This window comes from Hyperolius riggenbachi, chromosome 4 (genome assembly GCF_040937935.1).
Source record: "Hyperolius riggenbachi isolate aHypRig1 chromosome 4, aHypRig1.pri, whole genome shotgun sequence".
In the NCBI taxonomy this organism is placed as follows: Eukaryota; Metazoa; Chordata; class Amphibia; order Anura; family Hyperoliidae; genus Hyperolius; species Hyperolius riggenbachi.
Window position 1 is genome coordinate 86,628,344 of NC_090649.1, and position 26,158 is coordinate 86,654,501.

Below are 26,158 nucleotides of genomic sequence, written 5' to 3' on the forward strand. Positions count from 1 at the left end.
ATATTAGTAGAGGAAATTATTGTTATTCGCAGAAGTGGATAACAAATTCCAGTTTCATGCCCAGGTTTTTCTTCATCTGCAAATAAGACAGCTATCTTCTTCTTGCTAGCTAAAATATTTAAAAATAAGAACAATCTGAATGGCTATTTAAGAATTCCCACCTCAAAAAATCCTTAACTCACCCCCTTACCCATAATCCAGGCTGTCAAATTTTCCAGATATTGGGGGAAAAAATATGCGGAATAAAAAACAATTGTTTGGTCCATTAGGCCTCGATCACACTATGCGTGTTGTCTTGCTCATTTGGGCAACGTGTATGGTGTACATCACGGAAGAACACCAGCATAGTTCCCAACTGTCCCTTTTTCTGAACGGGATTTCCTGTTTGCTCTGATCGCCGGAGGCGATCGGAAGGGGAGGGGGGGATACCGCTGCACAGTGGCTATCATGTAGCTAGCGCTAGGCTAGCTACATGATTTTAAAAAAAAAATTTTTATAGTGCTGTGCCGCCCCCTGACAATTTTATTGTAACGCCAGGGGGGTTAAGAGCATAACTAGAGATGTGGAGGGCTTGGTATCTGAGATTTGATGGGGGTGTGACAGGTGTGGAGTTGGAGTGACTGGAGATTTGGTGGAGGCATAACTGGACATATTGACAAGGTGTCACACTAGGTGTGATGAGAGCATGCCTGCTGATGTGGAGGGTGCCCACAGCTATAATAGGAACAGGATTGAAATTTTAGAGATAGTATGGGAAAAGGGACAAGTCTGAAATTGGGAACGTATGGCATGTGATTGGTGGCGTGGAGGGACTGTAACAGGAACTGAGGAGAGGGTGTGACTGGAGGTATGAAGTGGGTGTGACTAGAAATATGGGTGGTGTTCTTGGTAGTGTGGGAGGTGTGAAAGACGTTGATGGAGACAGGTATCTGGAAAAGTGGAAGAAGCATGATTGGAGGTGCTGAGGGGGTGTGACTGGAGGCATGTAGAGGTGGGGGTAAGTGCAGGTGTTGAGGGAGTGACTATAGAGGTGTTAAGGCATATCTTATTCACAGCTGTTTTCTTGCAGGTAGACGTCCCACTTTCTTGTTTCAGAAAGCCAGTAGGCGTGGTAACACCATGAGCTAAAACTATTCACTTTTAGAATATAAACAGCCTCATTAGGTAACTCACATGAGATTGATTGGATAACTATTTATTTATTCATTCATTTACGTAGCGCTGCCATTTTCCACAGTGTTTTTCCATTCATATCAATACACAACAAACTGTGAAAAGACTATTGACTTTTTTAACTGTTAGCCTGATTCTAATGCTGCTCTTTTTCATGACAAAAAAAGTGTGTTTTGGTCTGTTTCTGTTGATTCATTTGAAGGAATGTGAAGTTTCTATATAAAGCCAGGTGTTTGGGCAGAAAGTTAATTAACAGCACAGCGGTATACACATACCAATTACCTCCCAGAAGTCATTGCAGCATTGGGCAACTTAGTCCAGGGCTTGAAATTTTAGCACTCACCTCAAATGTTATTTGGGTTTATTTAATAAAACACACCAGGGAAAAGCAAAAAAAAAGGCAAAAACAAAACAGCTTTTACTACTAAACCTGCCCTTGATTCATTTATAATAGCTTTACACAGAGAGAAAAAAAAGCAGCCTGTTCCCATTCAGTGGGAGGCCTGCGCTAGTACTTAACTCGGTGTTATTAGTTGAAAGGCAACAGGATACAATTTAGTGAAGGGATTTTCTCCATAAAGAATAACTTCCTCAGGGCCCACTTTATATGTGGAAACCGGTCCAAGTCGGAGTATAGGCTGATTAATTTCAGCATGCGTCTTCAAAGAGAACCAGAGTAACAAAAAATGTGTTTATTTTGCAAACATGTTGCTGCCACTTACCACTCGGCTGCAGGAAATCCAGCCAGGCATTGTCTAAATGAAAGGGAGGAACAAAACACAAATCTCCAAATGAGAGATTAGCAGTGCTTCTTCATAAACAATAAAGATGTAGCCTTTCCTTAATGAGGAACAACAACTCCTCCACACACACACACACACACATAGGCCAAAAAACATACTACAAAAGCACTTCATGTTTATGTTACTGTTTGTTAATGGGATTATTCAAACTGCTCATGGAAATAGACACTAGAAGCATTGGTAGCAGTTAAAAGGTACCTGAGTTGAAGATAAAAGCTATATTTATACTTACCAGGGGCTTCCTCCAGCCAGTAGCATTAAAAAAGGGCGCCGGCGGCTAATGCACGATTTGGGCGCCACCATAGACTTATTGTCGCATCTATCGCTAATACGGCGCCCAAAGCAGAGAAAAGGGTGCAGGAAAAATATCGTTTTCAACATTAGAACATTAAAGTTTTTGAAATATGTTATTGTTTTAGAAACTTGCAACGTTATAGTTTTTGTCATATTATTTTGTTTGTATGTACACATTTTATGTTATCAAATATGTTGTAATTTCTATGTGTGAAAGGGTGTTTGTGTATGGGGGGGTGGCTAGGGTTAGGCACCACTGGGAGGGGGGGGTTCTTAGCGTAAGGGCCCGTTTCCACTTTTTAGTGATGCGAATGCGGCTACCTAGCCGCATCGCATCACTTCCGCTGCCGGCCGCATCACTTCAGCATCTCCCAATGCGGAAGTGTATCGGAGGAGATGGGACGCGGCTGCGGGCGGATGCGGACGTGCGAGAATCTGCAGCATGCTGCAGATTCTCGGATCGCTCCGCTCGCACAACATGCACGCAGTGGAAACTCTTCCATTGGCGTGCATGTGTTTCACATACACGCGGTGCAATGCGGCTATGTAGTCGCATCGCACCGCTCCTAGTGGAAACTGGCCCTTGGGGGGGGAAGTACTTAGGGTTAGGCACCACCAGGGGAGGGTTTTGTGTAAGAGTAGAGTTACGATAAGCTGTATTCTTGTGTATTCTTGTGTAATGGTTTTTAAAGAAAAAACGTAACCAAGAATTGAACTTCATCCCAATCAGTAGCTGATACCCCCTTTCCCATGAGAAATCTATTCCTTTTCACAAACGGATCATCAGGGGGCACTGTATGGCTGATTTTGTGGTGAAATCCCTCCCACAGTGTGATGTTAGCGCCTTACAGCTCTGAGGTCCTGACATTACACTGTGGGAGCCTTGTTGCATTGTGGGAAATAACAGCTTTTTCCAACTGCCAAAAAAGCAATCAACATCTGCTTCGAGTGACATCACCTTCCAGCAGTAAAAATGTCTCCATGTGATAAATGTCGGAATGTAAATTAGGGAGAGGAAAGATTCCGCAGCCCGGAAGCACGGCAGCAGTGCACGTGACCCGATGTGGGTCATGTGATACATTGGGAACCTATGGAGGATGTAGCAGAGCAGCAGGCAACTGTAAGACATGAAGAAGACTAGTGCCTGGAGCTCTGGTTTCCGCTGCCCACTACTCTGCAAAATTGAGAGCAAAGCCTGATTTTCCATAAGGCACTGTAGGCATTTGTCTATAGGCATTTGATAATGGAAAGGCGGCTATATCCCCAACCTGAGTTCATCCCTCCCTCTCTCCCTGTGCAAAGTCCAGAGTGGAGCATAAATGAGAGGTTACCTGGCATTGTACTGATGAGATCTTCCTTCCTTCTCTAACTACCTAATACTTGGAGGCACCTCTAGCTAGTTAATATTGAGGGTACCTCTGGCTCCTAAAGGGCACCTATGGCTACATATGCTGGGCAGGGGGAGTAGGGGAGAGGTGACAGATGGGCCAGACACAGGAGGCAAGGTTCGGCGGGGGTTTGTAGGTTCATGGAGTGCGAAGTCTATCTTTGCCTATAGGCTCCTATGATGTAAATCCGGGCATGAATGAGAGACAAGCACACCCCCATGGCTGAACATTTACTAACGGTTGGTTGAGTCCTGGTGGTCCACCGTATATATTCATACCTGGTGTGTCTGTATCCTTTTGAAATACTGTCGATTTATAGATTCCCTGTAAAGCCTGTAATTCCTAAGCTTACAGAAAATAGTTTTGTGGGTTTTTTTTCCTGGGCCTTCACTGGTATCATTTTATCCCACAGACATTACTGAGTCCCAACTGAGACAATCTGTCTTTAGTTTTGTGTGCTGGTCGTAGCCCTCTTATCCCTCTTAACGCAACGTCTATTGTTTTAACCTATGTTATGTCTTTTGGAATATTACTTCTGCTGTAACCGTATGAATAATGGCATTGGAATGTGACTGTGCAGTTTTATCTAATGCCAGCTCTTGTCTGTAATTTCCACCTTCAAGTGTATTTTGATAAATTACAAATGTTGGAAGTTTTGCACTTCCCGTCCTCCGATGCCTCATCCTGAATGGCGGGCCGCTCTCTGATCGGCTCTGTTATGCGTTTATGTCATCCATTCTCTAGGCCGTATTCCCCGCTCTCGCTGAATTCTGACAGCTAAAGTTATATTTCCTCCTGATAACTGGTTACACCACGGAACTTCTGTGGAAAGGAAAATCTGGAACGGAGAGTAATGTGTTTCAATTTTCTTTGATTTAACTTTTGATTTAGCGGGGATGACTCACGGTTCAGTACGGGGAAAGCGGCGGGCAAGCTTATTAAACTCATGTGTGGTCAGGTAGACCTGTAAAGAGGAACACCACCACTTTCTGATTCCACATACACTGTACAGTGTGTTTAAAAAACAAAACAAGAAAGACTAAATACTGTATTTTTCTTTAATCTGAAAATAATGGTAAAGGCACTTACCATTACGCTCACACCCAGGCCACCTCTTCTTCAGTCGGCTCCCATCTGGACAGAGGTTTCGGGCCACCTTCACCAGGACCACTAGGCATAGGAACTCCTTCTTCCCCTCTGCTGTCAACCTCTTGAACTCTATCCAGTGCTCCCCCCTCCCTTAAAGAGGAACTCCAGTGAAAATAATGTAATAAAAAAGTGCTTTATTTTTACAATAATTATGTATAAATTATTTAGTCGGTGTTTGCCCATTGTAAAATCTTTCCTCTTCCTCATTTACAGTGTGACATTTATCACATGGTGACATTTTTACTCCTGGCAGGTGATGTCATTGGAAGTAGCTGCTGCTTGCTTTTTGGCAGTTGGAAACAGCTGTAAACAATTATTTCCCACAATGCAATGAGGTTCACAGACAGGAAACTGCCAGGACCATGGTCCTCACAGTTTCCAGTGGGAGGGGTTTCACCACAATATCAGCCATAAAGAGCCCCCTGATGATCAGTTTGTTAAAAGGAATAGATTTTGTCATGTAAAAGGGGGTATCAGCTACTGATTGGGATGAAGTTCAATTCTTGGTCACGGTTTCTCTTTAAGGTCTGCAGACGCAAACGGCTGTTCCCGATATACTGACTATTGAAACATTGTATCTTGTTGAAGAATCTGCTTGTTGACGCTTCTCCTTGGCATCTCCTTCTTGCTTCTCCCCGGCATCTCCAGTCTCTGCTTCTCCCCGGCATCTCCTTCCTGTCTCTGGGCACCTGTTGTGGCATAGGGGGTCACAGCGCCCCTAGTGTCTGTCCCCTGCATCACACTACACAGGTGCCCAGGGACATGAAAGTGAAGAAGCACAGCCAGCAAGAGAAGCTGAGACTTGGACCAGCAGAGACCAGACCCATGCGGAGGACAGATGAGAACCATGGGGGAATCTGAGACCTGGCAGGAACACAGATTTTCAAAGATTTTTATGCTTAAATTAATTAAAAATCTGTGTGTTTTGTGTGGAGGCAATTGAGCATATAGATCCCTCTCTGATCAGATAATGATTGTAGAGGGATCTTTCTGCTGGGCATATTGAACAGTGTATGACCATCTTTAGAAACATCAGATCAGCAGGACAACCAGGCAATTTGCATTGTTTAACCTTATCGGGACCGCTGATAGTAAATTCTACGCCGCTCTTGTGGCTGCCAAAGCCTAATGCAGCATAGGATTTACACCACCTGCCATTTTGTCATATGACAGCTGACATCTCCCCTCAGTGATCAGGAGCCATCGCGATTGGCTCCTGATCATGTGATTACTACAATCACTGAATGATCGTAGTGATCACTAACAGAGCAGCGGCGGTGGGAGGGGAAGAAGAGGATCGACTCACCTTCCTGACGTTCCCCCAGCGATTGTCGCTCTCCTCCGATCTGACCAGCATCTCTGCCCGCTGTGACGTAAGTGTCGGGTCCCCTACTTACAATTACTCGAGTTACAATGTTTCAGAGATACAAACAGTTGTCTTCATGTTCATAATATACAATACTCATAGCTCCCAACTGTCCATGTTTCTATTTGGGAATCAAATCCCTCCATCCCTCTTTCTTCTTTATTTGTCTCTTTTTCAGGACTAATGTTCTAAATAAATAAGTGTATTTCCCATGACTAAAAATATATCTGTGTAACTCTGAACTTTGTTCCTGTTTTTTAAATTAATACTTTTTCCTATTCTATATGCCCGGTATGCTCGGCACTGTGTCGGACATACCGCTTTCAGGTTGTTTTTCTTGCTCGACACAGTGGGCCATATGCAATTCACTTTTTCTCCTAGGAGATTTTCTATTTAAAATAATTTTTCAGCACTTTGCAACCAAAAGGTTGGTGAAAATGTATTATCAACAATATTTTGAGTATTTTCTTGCTTGCTTGTGGTTTTAAATGTATTTTATTGACAATTTTGAAAATATCACCTAGGAGAAAAAGGAGGTGAAAAAATGAATATGGGCCAGTGTCAGGCCTACTGCCCAGGAGGTTGAAAGCACATTGAAAACAACCAAAAAGCATAAACACGTATACTATATCTCCAAATCCAGAGTCGTCCGAAAGTAAATCTTTTATCCACGTTTCATTATGTTCGACACAGGATACAACTTGCAAACAAATTCAACTTACAAAAAATCTTCCAGAAAGAGTAGTGCAACTACAATTCATGGGGCCTCCACCAAAAATGTGATGCCCCCCCCCCCCCCCCCCCCCCCAATGGTCCCTTGCCTCCACTTGGTGCCCTTCACGCCTTGGAGCCCATCACACAAGGGTCATAAAACAAGTGTGGCCATCATGATCTTCACACCTGTAACAAGTGTAGCCACAAAAACATCTGATCCAGGGCCCGAGTTACAATAAGGCACTGTAGGCCCGAGCCTACAGGCACCTGACGATGAAAAGGCGGCTCACTGCCCCCCAGCCCCCCCCCCCCCCCCCGAAAGAGTGTCTCTCTCCCTCATTCCCTATGCAGAGTCCTGATGAAAGTGTAAATAAGAGGTTACTCACCCAGCTCTCAGCATTCCACTGACGAAATCTCCTTTCAGTCAGGGGCACCTGTAGCTACTTAATACTGAGGTTCCTCCAGCTACCTAATACTTGGGGGAACCTCTAGCTACCTAATATTGAGGGTACTTCTGGCTAACTAATACTGAGGGACACCGTTAGCTACCTATGACTGGCAAGGGAAGTAAGGGAGAAGTCACAGCTGGGCCAGCCAGCACACTTACGGTGCGGTTCGGCGGGGTTTGTAGGCTCATGGAGGGCAAAGTCTAAGGTGCCAGGACATCTGTGCCTATAGGCTCCTGTGAGATAAATCTGGGCATGATCTGATCTGAAGTATAGTCCCACTGGGCCCCCCTGCGATTGCAGATGCTTGCAGATGCTGCCCCCCTCTAGTGACGCCCCTGCCCGGAAAGGAACCTGATTGTAAGTAGGGGACTGCCTTATAATACATAGCCTGTCTCTGCAGTGCAAACATCTGGCATTATTTACAATGGTTACAGCACAGGGGAAATTTTGACTGTAGTAGTTCCTTCTTACATTAGCTAAACAGTGTTGCTATGCCTATATGTTTATTTAGAGTTGCTCTTTAAAATGCAATGACGGCAGTCCTCAGAGACCGTGCAATGATCTTACATCCCCCTTTCATCGGTGCGCTGTCTAAGTGCCTACAGCAATTTAATATGTCGGGAGGTCTCCTGTGACTTCTCTAGAGCTGCGATCAGAGTGACTGCGGAGTCTCCCACTTGTTAATAAAACTCGCCACCTTATGAGCGGATGTATTGATGGAACAGGCTATGAAGCCGCGATTAGACGCACTGACGTATTAACAGAGATGAAAAGTCTGCATTCTCCACCAGCACCGGAATTCCACTTCATCCTGATTTACCACTGACTGCCTCAATCATAAAAACGCATCAGTCCAGCAGGAAATCTATATGAATTAGTCTTTAGTAAATGGTTTTATGTTTCAGACACAGACAGTAAAGCTCTTTCTATCTATCTCCTTCTATCTGTCATCAGTGTGTGATCCAGACCACATCCTGCTCATTTGTGCTTCCTATGAAACTATGTATAGAGAGAGGGAGAGAGAGAGGAGCAGCTGACCTACAAGATGAGAACACGCATTACATCAGCTGAGCCTCTGTACAAAGGGGATATGCACAGTTCATCTGCCGAGTGCCAAGTAAAGGCAGGCAGGACCTTAAAGTGAACGTGTGCTCACAGTGAATGGGCTGTGTTTGTAGGATTACGGAAAAGCACGTACCTCTATACCAGGGGTGTGACGTCACTGTGCCCCCTCCCCAGAGATCTGTCAGCCAAGCCCCCTGGCCCTATGCCCCCCCCCCCCCCCCCAAATCAGGTGATCATAATCATTTACTTAATGCACCGTAGCAGTGGAGTGTTATGCCTTACTTACTTCTGGAGGTGGGACAGGTCCTCTTAAATGTTTATGTGTCATACTGCCAATTACTATGCGGCTTCTGTCCCTGCATGTCGTGTGCCAGGGATGGAAGTGATCCATAGTGATTGGCTGCAGGGCGGATTTCTGCAAAGACGACAAAGGCCCTGGCCTTGGGCTGTTGCAGGCCAAGAGGCACCTGGACATGAAAGAGGGGTTACTAGCTATGAAAGAGGAGAGTGAAAATGGGGAGCAACACATGAAAAAGGGAAACTGATGCTCAAGGGAGCTGTTCAAGAGAGAAAGGGGTTGCTGTACATGGAGGATACACATGGAATAGGATGCTGCACATGGAATGGGAGGGGCTCTGCTGCACAAGAAAGGGGAACTGCAGCATACTTGGCATAGGGGCACAAAAAGTATAAATCTGGCCTTGATTGGCTGTATGGCACTTGTACACTGATGAAGACCTGTCTTGCCACCGGGAGGAGGTAATGCATAATACTCCACTGCCACTCTGCATTATGTACAGGAGCCCCCCCATGTTGGGGAATGCGAAGGCTATTGTTACACACCTGCTTTGTGCATATACTGTCCTGGCCAAAAGTTTTGAGACTGTCAAAAATATTGGAAATTAGAAAAGTTGGTACTTATAGGGAACCAAAGACGAAGCACCCTCATGTATTTTACCATTTTTAACAGTGGGAACATTAGAGAAAACACCTACCCTGCTCTCTGTTTCATTCTGCACTGTGTTTCATTCTGCACTGCACAGCGTGCTTCTAATCAACCCTGATAAAACCCCTGACTGAGCATTCAGTCTGGCTTTGCTCAGGAATATTTATAGATCAGTCTGTGTTCTCTCATGTCTTTTCAAGTCCAAGCCTGCCCCCTGCTGGCTCTGCTCAGGAATCATTATAGCTGAGTCATTATAGCAAAGCCAGACTGAATGCTCAGTCGGGGATTTTATCAGGTCTGATAAGAAACAAGCTGTGCAGTGCAGAATGAAACAGAAAGCATGGTAGGTGTTTTCTCTAATGTTCCCACTGATCTATATGGTAAAATACATTCGTCTCTGGTTCACTTTAAGTTTTTATAGTAGCAATTTGCTTATACTCCAGAATGTTATGAAGAGTGTTCAGATGCATTGCATAGTCCTTCTTTGCCATGAAAATTAACTAAATCCCCCAAAAAACCTTTCCACTGCATTTCATTGCTGTCATTAAAGGACCTGCTGAGATCATTTCAGTAATCGTCTTGTTAACTCAGGTGAGAATGTTGACGAGCACAAGGCTGGAGATTATTATGTTAGGCTGATTGGGTTAGAATGGCAGACTTGACATGTTAAAAGGAGGGTGATGCTTGAAATCATTGATCTTCCATTGTTAACCATGGTGACCAGCAAAAAAACGCATGCAGCCATCATTGCGTTGCATAAAAATAGCTTCACAGGCAAGGATATTGTGGCTACTAAGATTGCCCCTAAATCAACAATTTATAGGATCATCAAGTACTTCAAGGAAAGAGGTTCAATTCTTGTTAAGAAGGCTTCAGGCCGTCCAAGAAAGTCCAGCAAGTGCCAAGATCGTCTCCTAAAGAGGATTCAGCTTCGGGATCGGAGTGCAACCAGTGCAGAGGTTGCTCAGGAATGGCAGCAGGCAGGTGCTAGCGCATCTGCACGCACAGTGAGGCGAAGACTTTTGGAAGATGGCCTGGTGTTAAAGAGAACCCGAGGTGTGTTTAAAGAATGTTATCTGCATACAGAGGCTGGATCTGCCTATACAGCCCAGCCTCTGTTGCTATCCCAAACCCCACTAAGGTCCCCCTGCACTCTGCAATCCCTCATAAATCACAGCCATGCTGTGAGGCTGTGTTTACATCTGTAGTGTCAGTCTCAGCTGCTCCCCCGCCTCCTGCATAGCTCCGGTCCCTGCCCCCGTCTCTTCCCTCCAATCAGCAGGGAGGGAAGGGATGCAGGCGGGGACTGGAGTTCTGCAGGAGGCGGGGAGAGCAGCAGACTGACACTATAGAGATAAACACAGCCAGCTCTGACAAGCTGTTTGTCAGCAGCGTGGCTGTGATTTATGAGGGATTGCAGAGTGCAGGGGGACCTTAGGGGGGTTTGGGATAGCAACAGAGTCTGGGCTGTATAGGCAGATCTAGCCTCTGTATGCAGATACGGATGCTCGGAAAATTCCGCGGAATTATAAATTCCGTGATTCCGGCCGGAATTAGGTTAATTCCGATTCCGGTAGTCGAAACGGAATTCCTATACCTCTCAGACGGAATTCCGCAGAAATTTTATAATTCCGACGGAATAACACAAAAAAATTGTTTTTTCCTCTTATTCCTAATGATCTCCTTAACATATCCTGCAAATTTAGGGTTTCTAGCATTTAAGGTGGATTTGCTATTAACCATTAAAGTCGGCGGGTTTTTAAATGTGTATTTTTTTCCTTTGCAACTTTAAAATCGATTTTCTCAAAAACTATAAGGCCGATTTGAAAAATTTTTTTTTCCTCTTGTAGCCACTGGGGGCCCCTACAAGCTCTGGGGCCCTGGGGCCACAAAATATTGTATCGCGGGCCGCAAATGGCCCGCGGGCCGCGAGTTTGAGACCCCTGCTCTAGACCATGACCCACACAACATGCTAAAGCTGGCCTAGCATAAACCATACTACCATTATGATCAATTCGATAGAAGAAGTAGCATGATTAAAGATTTGTACTTTTTGAAAAGCATGCTTATATACCATAGCTGGGATTTGAACCCAGGACACAGTGTGTAGTAGGTATCTGTCTTAACCTCTAGACCATGACCCACACAACATGCTAGAGCTGGCCTAGCATAAACCATACTACCATTATGATCAATTCGATAGAAAAAGTAGCATGATAAAGGATTTGTACTTTTTGAAAAGCATGCTTATATACCATAGCTGGGATTTGAACCCAGGACGCAGTGTGTAGTAGGTATCTGTCTTACCCTCTAGACCATGAACCACACTGCATGGTAGTAGGTATCTGTCTTACCCACTAGACCATCAACCACACTCAGGGCCAGGCTGAGGCAGAGGCTGGAGAGGCTGCAGCCTCAGGGCGCAGTGTAGGAGGGGGTGCACAATTCATTCAGCTGTCATTCCCAATTGTGTTTGAAGCAGAAAGAAATAAGAAAAGGTGATACATGGCAGCGACTGCAAGCCAGATAAGTAGAGATTAAGGTGTTGGGGGGGGGGGGGGGTTGGGGGCCCTGGGGCACCTCTTAGTGTAATAGCAATCAGTGTGTGACAGCTGGGGTGGGAGGGATGGGGGGGCGCACTTTGCTGTCTCAGCCTTGGGTGCTGAAGGACCTTGTCCCACCTCTGACCACACTACATGCTAAAGCCTGGCCCTGAGTGTGGTTTATGGTCTAGTGGGTAAGACAGATACCTACTACACACTGTGTCCTAGTTTCAAATCCCAGCTATGGTATATAAGCTGTTTTGAAAATTTGCAATTCCCTACTGCATGATATGATGAGAGAGGGAGAGAGGGAGAGAGAGAGAGAGAGAGAGAGAGGGAGAGGGAGAGAGAGAGATTTTAAAAATTTTCCGACGGAATTCCGTATATGTCGGAATTCTGCGGAACAGCCCCGGAATACCGTCGGAATGAAATGGTAACGGAATTTCTGTATGACGGAATGCGGAATTGTCCCGGAAACGGAAATGGGCTCTTCCGACCATGCCTGTATGCAGATAATATTCTTCAAACCCACCTCGGGTTCTCTTTAAGAAGGGCAGCAAAGAAGCCACTTTTCTCCCAAGTAAACATCAGGGACAGATGCAGAAAGTATGGTGAATGGACTGCTGAGGACTGGGGCAAAGTCATATTCTCCGATGAAGCCCCTTTCCGATTGTTTGGGGCATCTGGAAAAAGGCTTGTGAGGAGAAGAAAAGGTGAGCGCTACCATCAGTCCTGTGTCATGCCAACAGTAAAGCATGCTGAGACCATTCATGTGTGGGGTTGCTTCTCATCCAGGGGAGTGGGCTCACTCACAATTTTGCCAAAAACACAACCATGAATAAAGAATGGTACCAAATCACCCTCCAACAGCAACTTCTTAGAAACCATCCAACAACAGTTTGGCGAAGAACAATGCATTTTCCAGCACGATGGAGCACTCTGTCGTAAGGCAAAAGTGATAATGAAGTGGCTCGGGGACCAAAACGTTTACATTTTGAGTCCATGGCCTGGGAACTCCCCAGATCTTAATCCCATTGAGAACTTGTGGTCATTCCTCAAGAGGCGGGTGGACAAACAAAACTAACTAATTCTGAGGAACTCAAAGAAGTGATTATGAAAGAATGGGTTGCTATCAGCCAGGATTTGGCCCAGAACTTGATTGAGAGCATGCCCAGTCGAATTGCAGAGGTCCTGAAAAAGAAGGGCCAACACTGCAAATCCTGACTGCACGAATCTCATGTAATTGTCCATAAAAGCCTTTGAAACGTATGAAGTGCATTTAATTATATTTCAGTACATCACATAAACAACTGAAACAAAGATCTAAAAGCAGTTTAGCAGCAAACTTTGTGAAAACTAATATTTTTGACAGTCTCAAAACTTTTGGCCAGGACTGTACAAAAGTGCCCTTGAAGCCAAACATGGGTGCTCAGTAGGGATGAACTCAAATTTTTCGCCAAAATGATATTCATGTTGAAATTTACTTTTTCCCCTGACTTGAAATTTTTGTAAAAATACAATTTTACAATACAATTGAATTTTTGCAAGGAGAAAACGGGGCTAATTGCTCTCCCAGCTCACCACTATGGTGTAACCCCAACCTGAAAGAACTTCCCTTTCATGAAAAGGAGAGCTTTCTTGAAAATGTGCTTTATCATGCCACAGATTGAACGTACTGTAAATATTAGCACATTTAATAGGCTGCCTCTGATTAAAGGCAATAAAACATGCAATCTACTTTGTAATTGTTTAAATATGAAAAAAAAAAAAAACCTTGGGATACTTAAAAAAAAGTCATTTTTTAGGAGTAGGAGGACAAATATAATTATTTATCTCATCAGTTTATTTTCACCTCGGATTCACTTTTAAAACATAACGTTTTATAAATGTTAAAATTTTAATTTTAATGGAAAGGAAAAAAATTACTTTAAAAGAGCTAGTCTTATTGGGCAATAATAAAATAAGTAGTCCTGGTTTCGTTGGGTTAACATATCATGGCCCAATGCATGTTTCACGAATCAAACCAGAGAAATATGCCTCTTCAGAGTCTGGCTTCCTTATTTTCATGTGAAATAACCATACATTTCCAAACAGGTGGTATAAGTGTCCAAGAATTGCAGACAACTTTTGTCTAATTTTTAGATACTTATAGCATATGTTTGGTAAGTCATGGTTATCTCATATGAAAATAAGGAACCCAGACTTTGTAAAAGCGGATCGTTTCTGCTGTGTGCTGCGTGCCATCCTTTCTCCTCCCCCCCTCCATATTAACAGATGCATTGCGAGCCTCTAGGGTAGTGACGCGTCTGTAAAAAAAACGGATCCCTGTGGGCGTCTGTAATTGAAAGTGTGTACGAAGCATTGGGAAATTAGTACAAGCTGATACCATAATTGGCATTTCACCTACTGAGTTACCAGTGTCAGATTTTCAATCAATAATAGCCATGTTATATGCAGTAACTTTGATTCCACACCTCTGGCACTCTTAGCACTGGATAAGGAAGTTGGCTTTTCCCAAGCTAGAGAAGTTATTTTAACAATGGTAAAACTTTAATGGCCTTAAAAGTTGTGGCTAACTTTACTTAAAGTGGTAGGAAAACCCCCTCAGGTTTAAGATGTGATAAAACTCGGACATAACATGCAATAAAATGTGTTTTACTACTTTTTATTGCCCATACAGTTATCATATTTGCTTTTGTGCACAAGTAATATTGTCTGTTTACAAATTACAAATTTCCAAAGCACAGTGTATCTGCTCTGAAAGGTGTCATTGTATTTAATTGCATAGCTGCTGTATTTATATATTCAAATATATCTAATGATACCTTCTCAGCTCTTTCTGCTTCTCAGATCAGTGGAGCCCAGTTTTGGCAATTTGCTAATGTTTACTAAATGTATCTGACAAAGGAATGTAAACAAAAGATATTGTTATCACTTCCATGGATGTGGCCAGAAGCTGCCCACTGAAGCAAAAAGCTTTCCACTGCTTTCCAGAACAAAGTGCTGCGTTTAACTGTTTGAATGCTGTTCTGCTACAATGTTTTTGTGGTAGTAGATTATTTGTTGTAAATTATATTTTAGAGCAAAGAGGAAATGCTGGGTTTTATACCACTTTAAAGCAAAACTGTGTTGAAAGTGGAAGCATCAGTGTTAGAATTGTCCTGCCATCTTAATAGTAGTAAAAATGTTTCTGTACTGTGTTAGCCAAACAAATTATGTAGGTAGAAAAAACAAAGTCTTGTAAAAGTAATACCTTTTAATGGCTAACTGATAAAGTTAAATGATGCAAGCTTTCTGGGATCTAGTCCCCTTCTTCAGGCATATTTCCAGATGTAAGCTGAAGTAAAACACTGATGCAGGTAAATAGTAAACACAAAGTTTGTGTTTACTATTTACCTGCATCAGTGTTTTACAAGTGTTGGCAGTGGAGCAGTTAATTTTATTATGTAGCATTAATTGGAGGGTGTTTGTTTGCAGTGATATGCCCTCTTTGATTTGGGGTTTCTCTTTAAGCTTGTTTGATTGAATTGAAAGAGAAAAAAGGGAAGTGACACCTCTGAAACAGGTGTTTTTGAAGCTGGTGCTCGGCCACACCACCTGCCTCTGCCAAGGGGCATTGGATAGGGTGCCTGGCACAGAAGCTGTAACTGCTTTGGCTGTGCAGCTAAGGCACCTGAGAAGATTACAATGGAAGTGTGATGAAATAGCTGCCAAGTAAAACAAAAGGGAATATGGGTTACAGGCCAATTAGAATAGGTGGTGAAGAGGTGGAGAGAGAGGTTAACTTTATTATTTTATCAATTTAACGGTAGACTTTAGAAGTGTGGCCTACATTAGCGCAACTAACATTCAAATAGTGCTTTTCATTAATAGGATTGAAAGCTTCTTGAACAGTTGCCAACTTGGGACTTGCTAAGTAAATTGCCACAGTCATAGTCTTTTATCACAAAGCCATTTATTGGGGAGCATAAGCCAGTTAAAGTGAACCTCCGGACTAAAAATCTACACAGCAGAACTGAAAAGGCTTGGTGTTTCTTTAACAGTTTCACAGCATCAGAACTTTGTTTTTCATACCAAAGCATCATTTTTAGTTGCATTTTTAACTAAGCTCCACCCATCAAAGAAAAAAAGCCCGGGCTTTTTTTCCCTGATGCTGTGCAGAGCATGATGGTATTTCCTATGTTGTTATTCACGTTGCCTAGCAACTGGGAGGGGTGATCAGCACACAGGACAGTTGGAACTGTGTCTCTTGCTCCCTGTCACCTCCTTTCAACCAAAAAGATGGCTGCCATCATGAAAGCAGACATTTGCCTATTCTTTTAAAACAGTGTGGGTAAGAGATTATATTACCTATCTTTTTAATTAACATAACTAATGTAACTTAATGACAGTATGTTTGTTTAGGCTGGAGTTCCTCTTTAACTGCAATTTTTTAAAAGAAAAAAACAGCGCACACCTGGCTTCACGCTATTGGGAATGCTTACTTGCACATGCCCAGTTGAGATGTGTTTGTCCATGGTCAGGAGGTAAGCTGTGGATCAGGTCATTTTGGCGGGCGTTTGTTGGGAATCGGACGCCCATGCGGTGAGTTAAGTGAAAAAAAAATGTGCGTAGTTGCCATACTACATAGGAATTAATGGTTGTCGCTGATCGTAGATGATGGTGTAAAGCTAGCGGTCGTTTGAGCGCCGCGTTTACCCAGTTCCGTTAGCTACTTAGAAGGTGGGCTAGGGTTAGGCATTAGGTGTGAGAGTTTAGTTTAGGCACTTACTGGGTGGATTATAGTATCATGTGGTATCATGTGGCGTACATATATGTACGCCGCCGGTGAGCTGGGCGCAGGGTGACTGCTTTCCCTGCTGTGGCTCAAATACCCTGGGGCCTAAAATAGTATTCCCCCTCCAAGTTGTCGCAACTTGAAGGGAGATGTAATTTGGGGTCCGGCAATCGGGGTCCCCCATTTAACCTTATGCACCCTGCGTATTATAACATTACTGTCCAGTTTCTGAGCGTTGGGTGCCTAAACCACCTGCTTCGATGTGTGTGTGGGGGGTTCGGTTTATGCACTTACGACTGTGCACACTTGGTGCATCGCCCACTGACTTGCATTAATGCATAATTTGCGCAGCAGGCACGGATCATGCAGTAATGTGCTGCAGCCTTTGGGGCAATTTGGATACTTTCAGTGCACCAAGACGCATCACATGAAGTGTGCAAGTCTCCATAGACCCCCTGCGGCAGGGGAGAGTAACACAGTGCAACGCAGTGTGCAAGGAGACTTAAAGTCAGGAAGAAGTCTCATTCCATACCCATACAGAGGAGACAGCTTCAGAGCAAAGAAAAATAACATTGAATCCAGGTATCCTGTTGTAAGACTGCAGAATGCATAATCGCAGCACGACAAAAGGCGTAGCTAGGGTTTTCAGCGCCCAGGGACAAAGACAGATTTGCACAACTGGGGGAGAGTTGGGGGGATTTTGGCAGTCCTGCGCAGATGTGCCCCCTTCCCCCATTCCATATAGCCAGATGTTTCCCCCTTTAGATAGCCAGTTGTGCCCCCCCTTTATATAGCCAAATGTGCCCTTTTACCACATTCAGATAGACAGATGTGCACCCCTAAGAGGGCCAGGTGTGTAAGAACAGCAAAAGACTCACCGGTTTCAACATTCTGGTGATGATGTCATCTCTCCTGTGCAGTGCACCCAGCGACCTCTCCTTGGTAACAGTGGCGTTTCTTGTCACATGACACCGCTGTTACCAAGGAGAAGACGTACAGTGGCTGCAGAGGAGAGATGACATCTATGGCCTCAATTCACTAAGCTTATCTCCTGTCTTTAATAAAGTTTCTGAGCTGTTTCTAGTGTTATCACCATGGTAATAAGGCATGTAGTATTCACTAAACAATCGACCTCCGGCAAACCTAGACTTAACGCTTCTGTCTTTAAGTTAAGGAGATATCTTTAAATTAAAGTTTCAATACTTAAAAAAACTACAGATTTCTAAAGTTAAAGAGGAGCTGTTAGGTATAAGGCCTCAGAGAAAATAAACACATATATCAGTAGCTAAAGATTGGCTGTACTTACATTACATATGCATTTCACTGTCCACGTTTGTACTTCACATAATTTTTATATAGTATTTGCAGAGAATGATGCTCCTGACAGCTCATGGCAGGTTCCACGTTTGTCTGTCACCTATGAAGCCAAATGTGTCGTCATGTCCTGCCTGCTTCCTGATGATTCCACTCTCACAAACGCTGGCAATGAATAACACTACTGTGCAGTGAATATTAATTAGCCATGTGGCTAGGAACAATAGCAGACTCCTGCAGTGTACTCTGCCCAAGATTTATTAGTGCTGTGAGCTAGATTGTTACATGCTGTTGAAACTTGAGCCTCACTAGCAGCCAGGGGAGGGCCCCAGAATGCTTTGCAGTATCTGTTATTCGGCTTGCGTCCTCCTTAGGAGCCTGGGAATACGGAGCCTTGCTGTCAGCAAACATCTAAAGTAAGAGAGATTTTTAACTGCAGTATTGCCTTTTTGGTTTCCTTCTAAACTGTTTAACACAGGAGAATAGAGGTTTAAATTAGCTTTTGCAGCCTGACAGTTACTCTTTAAAGACAGGCCCTATATACTGCATGTGAAAATAACTACAGAGCAGGTAACTTAAAGGGGCACTATGGCGAAAAAATTTTAATATTTAACCACTTAACGACCGCCCCCAGCCGATGGGCGGCGGCAAAGTCCGGGCCCAAACGACCGCAATACGCCCATCGGCGGGGGCGGCTGCGGGAGTGGCTATGCGGCGATCGCGTCATTCGTGACGCGATCAGCCGCCGGGGACTGGCTCCGCCCCCCGTTCGCCGTAACCCGCCGGCCGTTCGGAAGCGCCGGCGGGTTACTGGCATCCGGATCGCCGCTGCAACAGTGTATAATAGGCTTTGTAATGTATACAAAGCCTATTATACTGGCTGCCTCCTGCCCTGGTGGTCCCAGTGTCCGAGGGACCACCAGGGCAGGCTGCAGCCACCCTAGTCTGCACCAAACACACTGATTTCCCCCCCCCCTGCCCCCTGATCGCCCACAGCACCCCTCAGACCCCCCCCTGCCCACCCCCCAGACCACTGTTTGCACCCAGTCACCCTCCTAATCACCCATCAATCACTCCCTGTCACTATCTGTCAACGCTATTTTTTTTTTAAGTCCCTAATCTGCCCCCTACTCCCTCCTGATCACCCCCCCACCCCTCAGATTCTCCCCAGACCCCCCCCCAGACCCCCCCCCCCCCCCGTGTACTGTATGCATCTATCCCCCCTGATCACCTGTCAATCACCTGTCAATCACCTGTCAATCACCCGTCAATCACCCCCTGTCACTGCCACCCATCAATCAGCCCCTGATCTGCCCCTTGCGGGCAATCTGATCACCCCCCCACACCAATAGATCGCCCGCAGATCCGACATCAGATCACCTCCCAAATCCATTGTTTACATCTATTCTCTCCTCTAAACACCCACTAATTACCCATCAATCACCCCCTATCACCACCTGTCACTGTTACCCATCAGATTAGACCCTAATCTGCCCCTTGCGGGCACCCAATCACCTGCCCACACGCTCAGATTGCCCTCAGACCCCCCCCTTATCAATTCGCCCGTGCAATATTTACATCTGTTATTCCGGGTAATAACCCACTGATCACCTGTCAATCACCCATCAATCACCCCCTGTCACTGCCACCCATCAATCACCCCCTGTCACTGCCACCCATCAATCAGCCCCTAACCTGCCCCTTGCGGGCAATCTGATCACCCCCCCACACCAATAGATCGCCCGCAGATCCGACATCAGATCACCTCCCAAATCCATTGTTTACATCTATTCTCTCCTCTAAACACCCACTAATTACCCATCAATCACCCCCTATCACCACCTGTCACTGTTACCCATCAGATTAGACCCTAATCTGCCCCTTGCGGGCACCCAATCACCTGCCCACACGCTCAGATTGCCCTCAGACCCCCCCCTTATCAATTCGCCCGTGCAATATTTACATCTGTTATTCCGGGTAATAACCCACTGATCACCTGTCAATCACCCATCAATCACCCCCTGTCACTGCCACCCATCAATCACCCCCAGTCACTGCCACCCATCAATCAGCCCCTAACCTGCCCCTTGCGGGCAATCTGATCACCCACCCACACCAATAGATCGCCCGCAGATCCGACATCAGATCACCTCCCAAATCCATTGTTTACATCTATTCTCTCCTCTAAACACCCACTAATTACCCATCAATCACCCCCTATCACCACCTGTCACTGTTACCCATCAGATTAGACCCTAATCTGCCCCTTGCGGGCACCCAATCACCCGCCCACACGCTCAGATTGCCCTCAGACCCCCCCCCCCCTTATCAATTTGCCCGTGCAATATTTACATCTGTTATTCCGGGTAATAACCCACTGATCACCTGTCAATCACCCATCAATCACCCCCTGTCACTGCCACCCATCAATCACCCCCTGTCACTGCCACCCATCAATCAGCCCCTAACCTGCCCCTTGCGGGCAATCTGATCACCCACCCACACCAATAGATCGCCCGCAGATCCGACATCAGATCACCTCCCAAATCCATTGTTTACATCTATTCTCTCCTCTAAACACCCACTAATTACCCATCAATCACCCCCTATCACCACCTGTCACTGTTACCCATCAGATTAGACCCTAATCTGCCCCTTGCGGGCACCCAATCACCCGCCCACACCTCAGAACGCCCTCAGACCCCAGCCCTGATCACCTCGCCAGTGCATTGCTTGCATCTATTTCCCCCCTCTAATCACACCTTGAGACACCCATCAATCACCTCCTGTCACCCCCTAGCACACCTACCCATCAGATCAGGCCCTAATTTGCCCCGTGTGGGCTCCTGATCACTCGGCCAAACCCTCAGATCCCCCTCAGACCCCCTTCCGATCACCTCCCCAGTGCATTGATTGCATCTATTTTCCCCTCTAACCGCCCCCTGAGACACCCATCAATCACCTCCTGTCACCCCCCTAGCACTCCTATCCATCAGATCAGGCCCAATACATCCTGTCATCTAAGAGGCCACCCTGCTTATGACCGATTCCACAAAATTTGCCCCCTCATAGACCACCTGTCATCAAAATTTGCAGATGCTTATACCCCTGAACAGTCATTTTGAGAAATTTGGTTTCCAGACTACTCACAGTTTTGGGCCCGTAAAATGCCAGGGCAGTATAGGAACCCCACAAGTGACCCCATTTTAGAAAGAAGACACCCCAAGGTATTCTGTTAGGTGTATGATGGGTTCATAGAATATTTTATTTTTTGTCAAAAGTTAGCGGAAATTGGATTGTTATTGTTTTTTTCACAAAGTGTCATTTTTCACTAACTTGTGAGAAAAAATAAAATCTTCTATGAACTCACCATACCCCTAACGGAATACCTTGGGGTGTCTTCTTTCTAAAATGGGGTCACTTGTGGGGTTCCTATACTGCCCTGGCATTTTAGGGGCCCTAAACCGTGAGGAGTAGTCTAGAAAACAAATGCCTCAAAATGACCTGTGAATAGGACGTTGGGCCCCTTAGCGCACCTAGGCTGCAAAAAAGTGTCACACATGTGGTATCGCCATACTCAGGAGAAGTAGTATAATGTGTTTTGTAGTGTATTTTTACACATACCCATGCTGGGTGGGAGAAATCTCTCTGTAAATGGACAATTGTGTGTAAAACAAATAAAAAAATGTGTCATTTACAGAGATATTTCTCCCACCCAGCATGGTTATATGTAAAAATACACCACAAAACACATTATACTACTTCTTCTGAGTACGGCGATACCACATGTGTGACACTTTTTTGCAGCCTAACTGTGCTAAGGGGCCCAAAGTCCAATGAGTACCTTTAGGATTTCACAGGTCATTTTGAGACATTTGGGTTCAAGACTACTCCTCACGGTTTAGGGCCCCTAAAATGCCAGGGCAGTATAGGAACCCCACAAGTGACCCCATTTTAGAAAGAAGACACCCCAAGGTATTCTTTTAGGTGTATGATGAGTTCATAGAAGATTTTATTTTTTGTCACAAGTTAGCGGAAATTGATATGTATTGTTTTTTTTTTCACAAAGTGTCATTTTCCGCTAACTTGTGACAAAAAAAAAATCTTCTATGAACTCACCATACTCCTAACAGAATACCTTGGGGTGTCTTCTTTCTAAAATGGGGTCACTTGTGGGGTTCCTATACTGCCCTGGCATTTTAGGGGCCCTAAACCGTGAGGAGTAGTCTAGAATCCAAATGCCTCAAAATGACCTGTGAATAGGACGTTAGGCCCCTTAGCGCACCTAGGTTGCAAAAAAGTGTCACACATGTGGTATCGCCGTACTCAGAAGAAGTAGTATAATGTGTTTTGGGGTGTATTTTTATACATACCCATGCTGGGTGGGAGAAATCTCTCTGTAAATGGACAATTGTGTGTAAAAAAAATCAAATAATTGTCATTTACAGAGATATTTCTCCCACCCAGCATGGGTATGTGTAAAAATACACCCCAAAACACATTATACTACTTCTCCTGAGTACGGCGGTACCACATGTGTGGCACTTTTTTGCACCCTAAGTGCGCTAAGGGGCCCAAAGTCCAATGAGTACCTTTAGGATTTCACAGGTCATTTTGCCACATTTGGTTTCAAGACTACTCCTCACGGTTTAGGGCCCCTAAAATACCAGGGCAGTATAGGAACCCCACAAATGACTCCATTTTAGAAAGAAGACACCCCAAGGTATTCCGTTAGGAGAATGGCGAGTTCATAGAAGATTTTATTTTTTGTCACAAGTTAGCGGAAAATGACACTTTGTGAAAAAAAACAATTAAAATCAATTTCCGCTAACTTGTGACAAAAAAAAAAAATCTTCTATGAACTCACCATACATCTAACGGAATACCTTGGGGTGTCTTCTTTCTAAAATGGGGTAATTTGTGGGGTTCCTATACTGTCCTGGCATTTTAGGGGCCCTAAACCGTGAGGAGTAGTCTTGAAACGAAATTTCTCAAAATGACCTGTGAAATCCTAAAGGTACTCATTGGACTTTGGGCCCCTTAGCGCAGTTAGGGTGCAAAAAAGTGCCACACATGTGGTATCGCCGTACTCAGGAGAAGTAGTATAATGTGTTTTGGGGTGTATTTTTCCACATACCCATGCTGAGTGGGAGAAATATCTCTATAAATAGACAATTGTGTGTAAAAAAAATAAAAAAATTGTCATTTACGGAGATATTTCTCCCACCCAGCATGTGTATGTGTAAAAATACACCCCAAAACACATTATACTACTTTTCCTGAGTACGGCAATACCACATGTGTGGCACTTTTTTGCGGCCTAACTGCGCTAAGGGGCCCAAAGTCCAATGAGCATCTTTAGGCTTTACAGGGGTGCTTACAATTAGGCACCCCCCAAATGCCAGGACAGTAAACACACCCCACAAATGACCCCATTCTGGAAAGTAGACACTTCAAGGTATTCAGAGAGGAGCATAGTGAGTCTGTGGCAGATTTCATTTTTTTTTGTCGCAAGTTAGAAGAAATGGAAACTTTTTTTTTTTTTTTTTTTGTCACAAACTGTCATTTTCCGCTAACTTGTGACAAAAAATAAAATCTTCTATGAACTCACCATGCCTCTCACTGAATACTTTGGGATGTCTTCTTTCCAAAATGGGGTCATTTGGGGGGTATTTGTACTATCCTGGAATTTTAGCCCCTCATGAAACATGACAGGTGCGCAGAAAAGTCAGAGATGCTTGAAAATGGGAAAATTCACTTTTGGCACCATAGTTTGTAAACGCTATAACTTTTACCCAATCCAATAAATATACACTGAATGTTTTTTTTTTTATCAAAGACATGTAGCAGAATAACTTTCGCGCTCAAATGTATAGGAAATTTTACTTTATTTGAAAAATGTCAGCACAGAAAGTTAAAAAAGTCATTTTTTTGACAAAATTCATGTCTTTTTTGATGAATATAATTAAAAGTAAAACTCGCAGCAGCAATCAAATAGCATCAAAAGAAAGCTGTATTAGTGACAAGAAAAGGAGGTAAAATTCATTTAGGTGGTAGGTTGTATGACCGAGCAATAAACCGTGAAAGCTGCAGTGGTCTGAATGGAGAAAAAGGCTCTGGTCCTTAAGGGGCGAAAAGACTGTGGTCCTGAAGTGGTTAAAATATGTGCAAACATAGACAAATAAGAAGTAAGTTTTTTTCCAGAGTAAAATGAGCCATACATTTATTTTTTCCTATGTTGCTGTCACTTACAGTAGGTAGTAGAAATCTGACAGAAGCCACAGGTTTTGACTAGTCCATCTCTTCATAGAGGATTCTTAGCAACTCTTTTATTCTTTATAAAGATATTCCCTAAAAAGGATGTAAACAAAGATGCTGGCCGGCTTCCCTGCTTCCTACACAGTTTTTTGGCAGTTGGACAGAGCAAATGCCATTCACTAAGTGCTTTTGAAAATAAATAAATCCCTGAGAATCCCCTATAAGAGATGGACTAGTCCAAAACCTGTCGCTTCTGTCAGATTTCTACTACCTACAGTAAGTGACAGCAACATAGGAGAAAGGTAATTTATGGCTCATTTTACTCTGGAAAAAACATACTTATTTGTATGTTTGCACATATTTAAAATTTTTCGCCATAGTGCCCCTTTGATTAAGGACTGAAATGATAAGATAACTCTCTCACTGTGAAAACTTATCTCTAAACCTTACTAAGGCAAGATCGATGTGTGGTGGTAAGTTTTCTCTTGCCTTATTATCACCAGCATGATCTTAGCGAATTGAGGAAGGTTGGAGCTGGTAAGTTTTCTGCAGTTATTGTTTCTGCACTACTCTGCAGAGGGAGGGAGAAAGATAATCAGGGGCACTTCGGGTGGCCAGGGAACCGCCTCTCACGCACGTTGGGTGCAGCGGCCATGCTGAGCGCCCTCACAGTGCTGTGCCCTGGAACATATGCCCCCCCATTGCCCCCACCTCCAACCCCCACCCATAGCTATGCCTCTGTAGCACAAGTTTTGTTTTTCTTCTCAGTATTTTATCTGGTTCCTTTTACATGCAACTTCAGCGGCAGGTTCAGTTAAAAAACAAAACGAAAAGCAAAAAAAAAAAAAAACCAGAAACAACATCAATTTTTGCAAGCCTTTTGTTCTTTTGTACCGTGTTTACTGCAAAACAACAGGTCCATTTTAAGAAGCCCCCCCCCCCCCCCCAAATCCTCCATTTATCTGAAAGACGGCTTAATCTCCTTATAAACAAGAACAACAAATACAGATGAAATGATATTGCTTCTGAAGCTGAATGGGGATGTTGAACTCCAGAGATTAGCAATGCAAATGGAACAGAATGGATCTTGATTTCCGCAAATGGATGCATTGTTTTGAATCAGGCTATTGTCAGAGTCTGTGGCACTTGTGTGTGGGAGGAGAGGAGAGCGGAGGGTTATACTCCAGCATATTATCTCTCAGCTGCTTCCATTATTTCATTAAAAAGCTGAAATAGTCTGCATTTTTGCACCGCTTCTTCCACTTGGTTTTTTTTTCTCCCTATTTCCTTTGTGCGAAACCGCACCAGAACATTCATGTATATAATGCTTGTGTTGATGTGCACCTTATTCAGTCCCATAGTTCACTTCGCACACAGCTATCTGACAATGTCATACTGAAAAGCACAACTATTAACCCCTCAGAGAGGAAGGCAGAGAGCTTTGCTTTCTCCATAGAATCCGTACTTTATAATAGAACCCCGGAAAAGAATGTAATATTCTGCATCTACAAAAACCGCATTCACTTAACCAGTGGTGTATTGAAAAAAAAACACATTAAATCCCTCACCGGGCACAGATCTAAAAATAACATCTAATAGCTTAGTAACCAGAGTGTGCAAATGCTATATTTTTTGTGTGAAAGCTTCTGTAGCTAAAAATCTTGTTCTGAAATGTTAATGGCAATAGGAGGCAGAGGAGTACAGGAGTCTCGGTGGGTGTGGCTCTTGCAGTTTCCTAGATTGCATCATCTCCACTGATCAGACTGCAATGGGGCAGGCACAGTAGGAATCTCCCTTAGGAGATTACAGTCTATGACAATGATAGTCTGTAGTACAGAATGTGGATAGTGCCTGGGTTCCTAACCAGGTGTTTCATAAGGCATTTACCGTATATACTCGCATATAAGCCAACCCGTGTA

The 26,158-nt window shown here is 44.1% G+C and overlaps 1 long non-coding RNA gene across 1 annotated transcript in view; it reads right to left on the bottom strand.

Moving 5' to 3' along the window:
* Positions 1-18,218: 18,218 nt before the first annotated feature.
* LOC137570405 (uncharacterized) overlaps positions 18,219-26,158 on the bottom strand; it is a 118,262-nt gene continuing 110,322 nt past the window's right edge. The window contains exon 2 of the long non-coding RNA XR_011031023.1: positions 18,219-18,392. This is a non-coding gene — a long non-coding RNA (uncharacterized lncRNA). The remainder of the gene's footprint in view (positions 18,393-26,158) is intronic.